This window comes from Rutilus rutilus, assembly GCF_951802725.1.
Source record: "Rutilus rutilus genome assembly, chromosome: 11".
In the NCBI taxonomy this organism is placed as follows: Eukaryota; Metazoa; Chordata; class Actinopteri; order Cypriniformes; family Leuciscidae; genus Rutilus; species Rutilus rutilus.
This window is the reverse complement of record NC_140216.1, coordinates 14,260,217-14,269,435: the sequence shown is the minus strand read 5'-3', so window position 1 is coordinate 14,269,435 and position 9,219 is coordinate 14,260,217. Positions and strand designations below refer to the sequence as shown.

The 9,219-nt window shown below is 37.9% G+C and overlaps 1 pseudogene across 1 annotated transcript; it reads right to left on the bottom strand.

The window, feature by feature from the left end:
* Window positions 1-7,159: 7,159 nt before the first annotated feature.
* Window positions 7,160-8,807, bottom strand: LOC311299365 (putative inhibitor of apoptosis; annotated as a pseudogene). The gene has a single exon. The product of its transcript is annotated as a putative inhibitor of apoptosis (transcript).
* Between the last annotated feature and the right edge of the window lie 412 nt (window positions 8,808-9,219).

The window sequence follows — 9,219 nt, the reverse complement described above, 5'->3', positions numbered from 1 at the left end:
ATTAGTGTTTTTGTTGTTGTTATTAATACAGTGAGGAAAATAAGTATTTGAACACCCTGCTATTTTGCAAGTTCTCCCACTTGGAAATCATGGAGGGGTCTGAAATAGTCATCGTAGGTGCATGTCCACTGTGAGAGACATAATCTAAAAAAAAAAATCCAGAAATCACAATATATGATTTTTTAACTATTTATTTGTATGATACAGCTGCATATAAGTATTTGAACACCCGTCTATCAGCTAGAATTCTGACCCTCAAAGACCTGTTAGTCTGCCTTTAAAATGTCCACCTCCACTCCATTTATTATCCTAAATTAGATGCACCTGTTTGAGGTCGTTAGCTGCATAAAGACACCTGTCCAGCCCATACAATCAGTAAGAATCCAATTACTAACATGGCCAAGACCAAAGAGCTGTCCAAAGACACTAGAGACAAAATTGTACACCTCCACAAGGCTGGAAAGGGAATTTGCCAAGCAGCTTGGTGAAAAAAGGTCCACTGTTGGAGCAATCATTAGAAAATGGAAGAAGCTAAACATGACTGTCAATCTCCCTCGGACTGGGGCTCCATGCAAGATCTCACCTCGTGGGGTCTCAATGATCCTAAGAAAGGTGAGAAATCAGCCCAGAACTACACGGGAGGAGCTGGTCAATGACCTGAAAAGAGCTGGGACCACCGTTTCCAAGGTTACTGTTGGTAATACACTAAGACGTCATGGTTTGAAATCATGCATGGCACGGAAGGTTCCCCTGCTTAAACTAGCACATGTCAAGGCCCGTCCTAAGTTTGCCAATGACCATTTGGATGATCCAGAGGAGTCATGGGAGAAAGTCATGTGGTCAGATGAGACCAAAATAGAACTTTTTGGTCATAATTCCACTAAACGTGTTTGGAGGAAGAAGAATGATGAGTACCATCCCAAGAACACCATCCCTACTGTGAAGCATGGGGGTGGTAGCATCATGCTTTGGGGGTGTTTTTCTGCACATGGGACAGGGCGACTGCACTGTATTAAGGAGAGGATGACCGGGGCCATGTATTGCGAGATTTTGGGGAACAACCTCCTTCCCTCAGTTAGAGCATTGAAGATGGATCGAGGCTGGGTCTTCCAACATGACAATGACCCGAAGCACACAGCCAAGATAACCAAGGAGTGGCTCTGTAAGAAGCATATCAAGGTTCTGGCGTGGCCTAGCCAGTCTCCAGACCTAAACCCAATAGAGAATCTTTGGAGGGAGCTCAAACTCCGTGTTTCTCAGCGGCCTCTCTGGTGGTATACAGTAGTGTGTGTGTGTGTGCGCGGCCTCCACATTTGAGCTCCTCCACATTCCTGAAGTAACAGTGTGAAACAGAGATTTTATAAAATGATGTATATTTCACACAAATAATATAATATACAATAATATACCATAATATCTTACTAAAAATCTACTGAAACCAATTCTTTCAGTTTTAGATAAACAAAAGAATAAAAAATCATCTTACATGTTTAGAGAGTTAAACAAGTTTATGGATATTTTCACAATATTGTTTTACACAACTTGTTTACTGAATTAATATAGTCATTCCTGAATATCTCTCAAAGCACCGTCTCTCAACCAAATTCAATTTTTATGGTGGGGGCTTTCCATAGCTATAATGATTTTTGTACCGTAACTGCATATTCTATCCCGTACACCTAAACACAGAAAACTACATTTTCAAAAATGAAATAAATAAATAATTGAAAGGGACAATGTGTAGCTTTTTAGGTATTTTATTATCTAAAATCAATATTTTTATTCATAAATATGCCCTCAATGGTGTACAAATACCTATGCCAATGATCAGACTAATCCTCGTAAACGAAGAATTTATTAAGGGACGGGTAGGTCCACGGAGGCTTCCATGTAGTTCCACCATCTTGAAAAACTATAATAGCAGAAAGGGACAAAAAGTACTAGGCCAACGCGTTTCCACAACGCGTTTTTCGTTCAGAACCAGCGTCACGTGACTGAAGCCAGCAGAAGCGGAGGCGCAGAGCAGTGAGAGGCGCTTGTCACTGCCGCGGCAAGTTTAAAAGGCTGCACTGCACAGTTATTTATACACCGTTCATTCATACATATGCTGAGTCACAGGATGAGTCCTCGTCGTTGAAAAAATCCAAAATAGACCGTAACCGTAAGGAAACGTGACCGGAGATTACAAAAACAAGGGTTAATGTTGGGATAGCTAATGGAGGAGAAAGCTTTCAAAAGAGACGCTGAAGTTGCCAGCTTTCTTCTCGACAGGTAAGTCAATGTTACGGTCTTAATTACAAGCTTTTTTTTTCATTGCTTGGTTGTGTACTTTATTATATAGACAGTAGAACATTTATAGTTAAAAGTTAAACTGGCTCTTTGATGAATAGCAGCTATTGAGTAAAGTAACGTTAGAGAAGGCGCTGATGATGATGATATCTAACAATGCACGTACTTCAAAAAATATAACAAGTAAAGAAGGCATTACTACTAATTACCATAGTTAATGTATTTCACAGTCAGTAATTCATACTGTAACATTCTTTTTTTCGTTGTTTCAAGTTTCAGTTTGTTTTAAAAAACAAACCTGTTCACCCGAAGAAAAACTCGAAGTGCTATTATAAGACATCCTGTCATAGCTTTTTGGTACATAACGGCTACCGTAGATGCAACGCGCATTTGAAAAAGTGAGGCGCTGGAGAGCATTATTCGTTTGAATGCAAAATACAATTTCACCACTAGATGGGAGAAATTCCTACACATAGTCCCTTTAATATCATTTCTAAGCTGTTTTGCGCGTGCACACACACGGTTCTAAAAAATGAACTAATCTCTTTTTTAAATAAAATTATTATTAATAAAATATATAACCAATAAATAATAACATATTATGTTACTAAAATGTAAACAAAGTTTTAGCTAAATAAATATCTAAATAAAAAAACTTACATTTCCAGAGAGGTGAAGTAGTTTTTTATGCAACGATAAAAAACAATCCGAAAAGCAAATAGTTTAGATTTTCATAAACAAAACAGCCCCAGATCCTTCAGGGATAAACTACAGTGTGAACTGAAGCTTCAGACCCGTACAGAGACGAGAGAAGTTACAGACCAGATGAGTCTCGGGGGATAATGTCACAGTAAATCTAGTCTGCGTTCCAGAGTAGGCCTACATCCAGAGTTTATACTAAATTCATTTAAAAGCATAACCTTAAAAGTTTAAATTAGATATTTTAAAATTAAAAGACTGTTTAAATATTTAAAGTTTGAATACCTACGCATCTTCTTTTTAGAAGATTACTGTAATGATTTTGTTTAACGGTGACCCTAAAGTATAATTGCTATTAAACAATGTCTGTTCAAAAACTTTAGATTGTTGAAAAAACAGTATTTTTGTCCATACAACATGTTTGTCACAATGTTTTGTTGTTTTTAAGAAATCTGAGGACTCCACGTTGCTCTTATTTAGACTAAGTTGTATCATTTGAAAAATCACCACACAATTTCAGAGACATGATGTGTGATAAGTAAAGTTGGTCTTGAGCGAATATTTAATTTTACTCGTCTTGATTCAAAGCATGATCTTACTGGTAGCTATGATCAATTACATGTATAAGATGGAAAAAGATCATTTTTACTTTTCTTGTATCTCCCAAACTATTCTTAATCAGTGTGGAAACACACAGGGTGAAACCCTTTACTGAGAATATACTATCGGTTATCTACTCAAAATATATGTAGAAGTTTAAATCCGGTGTTTAAAATCTGTCTGGTGGCCGCATGAACAGACTTTGGGGAGAGCTGATGATACTATAGCAGGAAGCATGCCCTTTGACCTCCTCGATTTTTTTTTTTTTTTTTTTTGTTAAAGACCCTACAAGTTAGTTCTCCCAAAAGAATTTCTCCCATCTAGCGGTGAAATTCTATTTTGCATTTAAACGAATAGTGCTCTCTAGCGCCTCGCTTTTTCAAATGCGGTAACCATTATGTGCCAAGAAGCTATGACAACATGTCTTCCAATAGCACATCATCGAGTTTAACTATACATGTTCTACTGTTATGCTGCCTATATAATGATTTACACAACCAAGCAATGAAAAAAGCTTGTCATTTAGACCGTAATTTTTGACTTACCTGTCGAGAAGAAAGCAGGCAACTTCAGCGGCCCTTTCAAAGTCTTTCTCCTTCATTAGCTCTTTCCACCTGGGAAAAGCTATCCCGATATTTATTTACATCCTGATAAATAAAATGTTTGCTTTTTGGCCACTAGGATTCCTTCTGCTGTGGCTCGGCATAAGATGATGACACGTGTCGAGGTAGGCTAGTGCTTTTTGTCCATCTCCGCTATTATAGTGTTTCAAGAGGCGGAACGACATGGAAGCTTCCATGGACTTACCCGCCCCATGTAAATAAAGATAAGAAATTCTTCACTTACAAGGATAAGTTAGATCATTGGCAGAGGTCATTTTACACCAATGAGGACATATTTTATGAATAAAAATATTCATTTTAGTTAATAACTAACACTTCAACATCCAGCACAAAATTAAAGAGATGTTTGAGCTAAGGATGTTCTCTGACCCTAAATAAATAGATAATGGAATGTTCACAATGTACTATATACAGTTAGATATTCTCCTACTTAGTATGTGTGTAAATAGTTGTGCTTAAATCTGTGGGTGTATTTTTACACACCATAGTGATGCAAAGTTCCACACCCTATGGACTAACTTTAAAACATAATCTTTATACAGGAATCACACGTGTCCTTACAATCCATGTAAGATTCAAAAGACCAAATCACTAAGAAAAGAGGGTTGAAAAGCGCCGTTTATAATAAATACACAAAAGTTTCCAAATGATGGATTTAGTCATCTTGTTCAGATAGCAGGCGACACTGTTTCACATTTTGTATGTGTTTTAGGTGAAGACGTTTCTTTGAGAGCCGTCAACATTCAGTGTTTATAGAAATAAATGACCATTAAGAATTTAAGTGATAGTCTTTCTGTTTGACTAAATTGATTTAGTGCAACTTTCCCTCTATCTACGAATCACACAAAGTGCATGCTGTTTTACACTTAAACTATTACAACAGAATCACATCTGACTATTGCACTGAGAGAGGCATATTCATCAAAGCTTGAGGCTGTTAAAGAAAAGTTCCACACTTTGGTAAAACCTGCTGATAAAATTACACAAAAGTAAATTCTAGGTCAACTGGGTTAAAAGTAAATGCATCATCATGAGCCATTTAAAACAAATACAGAAAAGCCACTATAGTGATCAGTTTTAGCTTTTGAATTGACATTTTACATACTAGTCAATTACGCTGTTTACATCTTGTTTTTGTACAGTTTGCAAAAAGTACATAGTCTCAGAGCGTGGTCAAACATGTTCATATAGGAATGTATGAAAAACATGAACAAATATTGCATAAAGACAATTAAATGACGGTCCTTCTAGTATGAGAGTGTTTAAGACTAAACAAATCATATTTAATTTAGAACATCTTTATGCTATGTCTACGAAACATCGACATCAAAGATGAGTATTGCTGTTTTTCTGTTACCTATAAAACTATTACACTTCAAACTCGTCTAACTATTACACTTAAAGATGTGCATTTCGCTGCACAGTCATAGTTACACAGTTATTTTGTGTGTGTGTCTCACTAAAAAACAGTTAAGCTAATGAATTACAGTTGATACGTGGTATTTTTACGTGAAAGGAGGGTTGATTCATTTTTTATTCCGCCCACACCAATACTTTGAGTTTTAGGCATCTGTCTTTTAGGCCCGATCCAGAAAATAGACGTTGTGTTTTATGCCTTAATAATTCTTCTTTTTATGAAAACATGTGGTAAGCAGTTTTTGGCCTCATCGGCAATGTTTTAACATATCGTAAATTTCAATTGTTAGATAAATCATCTAACTATTATATCTAACAATCAGCAGTTATATGTGGAACAAGCATTGGAGTTGGATTCTTGTTTATACTGAACCGCATGTTTAACTGCGCTATTGTTCTCGGCATCATCAAAGGTCACATAGTTTTCACCGTAGCATACCGACTCTGAAACAAGAGCAAATATTAGCCCGTAACATTTGGACACCTTGTTTTTATGCATCTTTGCATTTCTTCTGAAACACCCTGTTTTGAAACTGTTTACCACGGTTTCTTTTTTTTAACATCGCTAACGTAACGCTTATCGTATTGTCGGGTATGATTGTAATGTTTTGTATGGCGTTTTCTTTACACTTTCCCCCGGATATCTGTTTCCTACAGTTAGCTGTAATGTTAGTGAACTCTAGGTCTTCTCTTTGTTCATATACGACAGTATTCACATGAATTGGCTTGATTTGATAAAATTATGGTTTAAACCATCATCTTCATGTGAGACATTTACATTATATTATTATACCGTCCTAGTTTTAAATAGTGCTAAAATGTATATTTTATATTTTAACCCTTTATGCGGATATAGAATGCCGCACAAGGTTCTCTGACATATCTTATTGTGTAAAACATATGTAGATCTAGCTTTGTTTTAAAAATGCCACGAAACAAAGACAAGGACGGGTTGATTCATTTTTTATTCCGCCCACACCAATACTTTGAGTTTTAGGCATCTGTCTTTTAGGCCCGATCCAGAAAATAGACGTTGTGTTTTATGCCTTAATAATTCTTCTTTTTATGAAAACATGTGGTTTTCTATAAGCGACCCTCAAATCTGTGCATACAACAAAACACATGTAGGTGTACGATGATTTATCAGAAAATTACTTTTGTTTGAAGAAAAACTTAAATCAGCTGGTGCTTGATAACTATTGAAGTTATTAAACACCCCTGAATTCAGTAATGATGCGATATGGATATCACGTTTTAATTTTAACTCAATACGCTAAAGGTCTATGAACTTTAAAATCTTCAGTTGGTCAAATTAACTTAAAGCATGCGTAAAATGAAATACATCCTAGCTACTTTCTAAATGTTTGTTACAGAACTTATGTTGAACAATTCACCCATGCATATGTTTAAGCAGATTTTGTCACTGGATTGAGTGAAAATAATAAACTTCTCCTTTGTTTTTATTCATCAAGTTAAATGTAAATTTGCAAATCCAAAAACTGTTTGTTACTTGGATGATGAATATCTTCACTTTATGATAGGAAAGTACGGACAGCTCCTTTGACCAAGCCTCTACATATGGGGCACTTGTGCAGAGAAGGCGCACATTCTTTGCACACAACTAGGTGACCACAGGGGATGAAGACAATGTTCACTTCCTTATCCATGCAAACTTTGCATGTGCGCTCCTCTTGAAGTCTTCTGACCTGCTCCTCCATAGGCAAGTCTGAAAGATCTTGACTTGGTGATGCAGCTTCATTTGTCTGGGCCATCAGTTCTCTCAGCAGGCAGACATCATTCTTCTTGATCCAGTTGCGGAAGACCTCTGCTGCTGCATTTCCTTTCGACAGGACTAACTCAATGAGCTGCCCTGTCTGCTGCTTGACTGTAGTGCAGTTACGAATAATGTCATACTCTTTCTGTGAGATGACGTTCTCCTCTAGAAGATGGTCCATTAAGCTCTGCACACTTTTTAGGCGCTGTGACATGGCAAGATGATGTTTCTTGAGAAAAGTAAAACCATCTGATGCCATTTCCTCAGCAAGAAGCTCTCGCTCCTCCTCTCTCTTCTCATCTTCTGCACTTAGTAAATCAGACACCAACTCTTGCATGGTTTTGTAATTTTCTCCACTTGCGAGAAATTTGCTTTGAATGGTTTGCTTCACCAGGCCACGCTCAAATCCCATCTCTAAAGCAGACTTCACCACAGGATTGTTCATCATCACTGCATCTTCTGAACGGTCTTCTCCAGGACCCAGGTGTACAACAGGTGGATCAAAAAATTCTCTTGAGTTGCTGTCTCCATTAGTCAATAGCTGTTCAAATAGTCTTGGAAATCTTGCTTGAATCTGATGAACAAACTCTTGGCCCTTTTCTTGCAACAGGTATTCACATCTTGGAAACCACTTAGCATGTTCTACCCATGGATCATCACCAGACTCCCAACATCTGAGTCCACCATCACAACAAAAGCACTTCACGTCATCATTACGACCAACATAGTAAAAACCAGCCTTAGCCAATTGGTCTGGTCGAACAGTTATTCTTGAGGGCCAGTTGACAAATGTGAGCAACCTTTCTTCACACTGTTGCATTGCCGAGTTAGATCCATTGGAAAGGCCGCCACCAGATAAAGGTACATTATCTGCATGGTCACCGCGAACGAAGCGGCAGTTGGGGTAATGCCTATGGTGCTTTGATACTGCCCGATCTCCCGGTTCCCAGTTGCTAAGCTGGCCTCCACAACTGAAGCAAGCCACTCTGTCGCCACTCAGTAGAAAGCACTTTTGGCAAGCTCGGCTGGAGTTACTGTAGCAAGAGGCCAATTCTGAAAGGTGTCAAGGCGTTCCTGTTCCCGACGCATGCCAGGATTGTGAGAAGCCGGAGGTCGCTGGTGAGACATATCCTCAACTCCACGGGAGGAAATGGGGCTGGAGGGGGCCAGGTTGCTGAATGCCATGTTTAAGTAAACTCCTCCGTTTGGCCTGAAACGAATGCCGTGGTGGTCGATGTTACGGCTGTCGCAGGGGCGCAAAGCTGTAGGATGGCTACGTTGCGAAGCGGGGAAAAGGCTGAGTGAGAGGACGACAGGAGGTTTGCGGTGGCGGGTAAACTCTGGACGAAGACATAAAAATTTGACCACAGGGCGTGTCTACTCAAGCCCTTCTCTCTGCTGGACATCCCATGACTAGTGTCTAGTCATCCATGACAGAACACATAATCTTATTAAAAAATTTAATGAACTCCTGAACAGATAGAAGGTCGATGTAGGGGGTATGTGCTTCTATGATGCAGGAACCGATGCTAAGAACAAAATCTAATTTTGTTCAACACCACAAAATGTCCTTTCTTCTGTTCTGTACACAGCGGGCAAATTAGTTGTATCATTTGAAAAATCACCACACAATTTCAGGTATTCACATCTTGGAAATGGTTGCCACCTCGGGAATACAGTAATTAAAATGCAGAAAACAAACATTTAAATATTGAAAAATTTAATCTTTTAAATCATGTAGTATTTTTAATTATTCTAAATATTATTATTATTATGTATACTATTATAATACTATTTTTTATGAGCTCAGACATTACC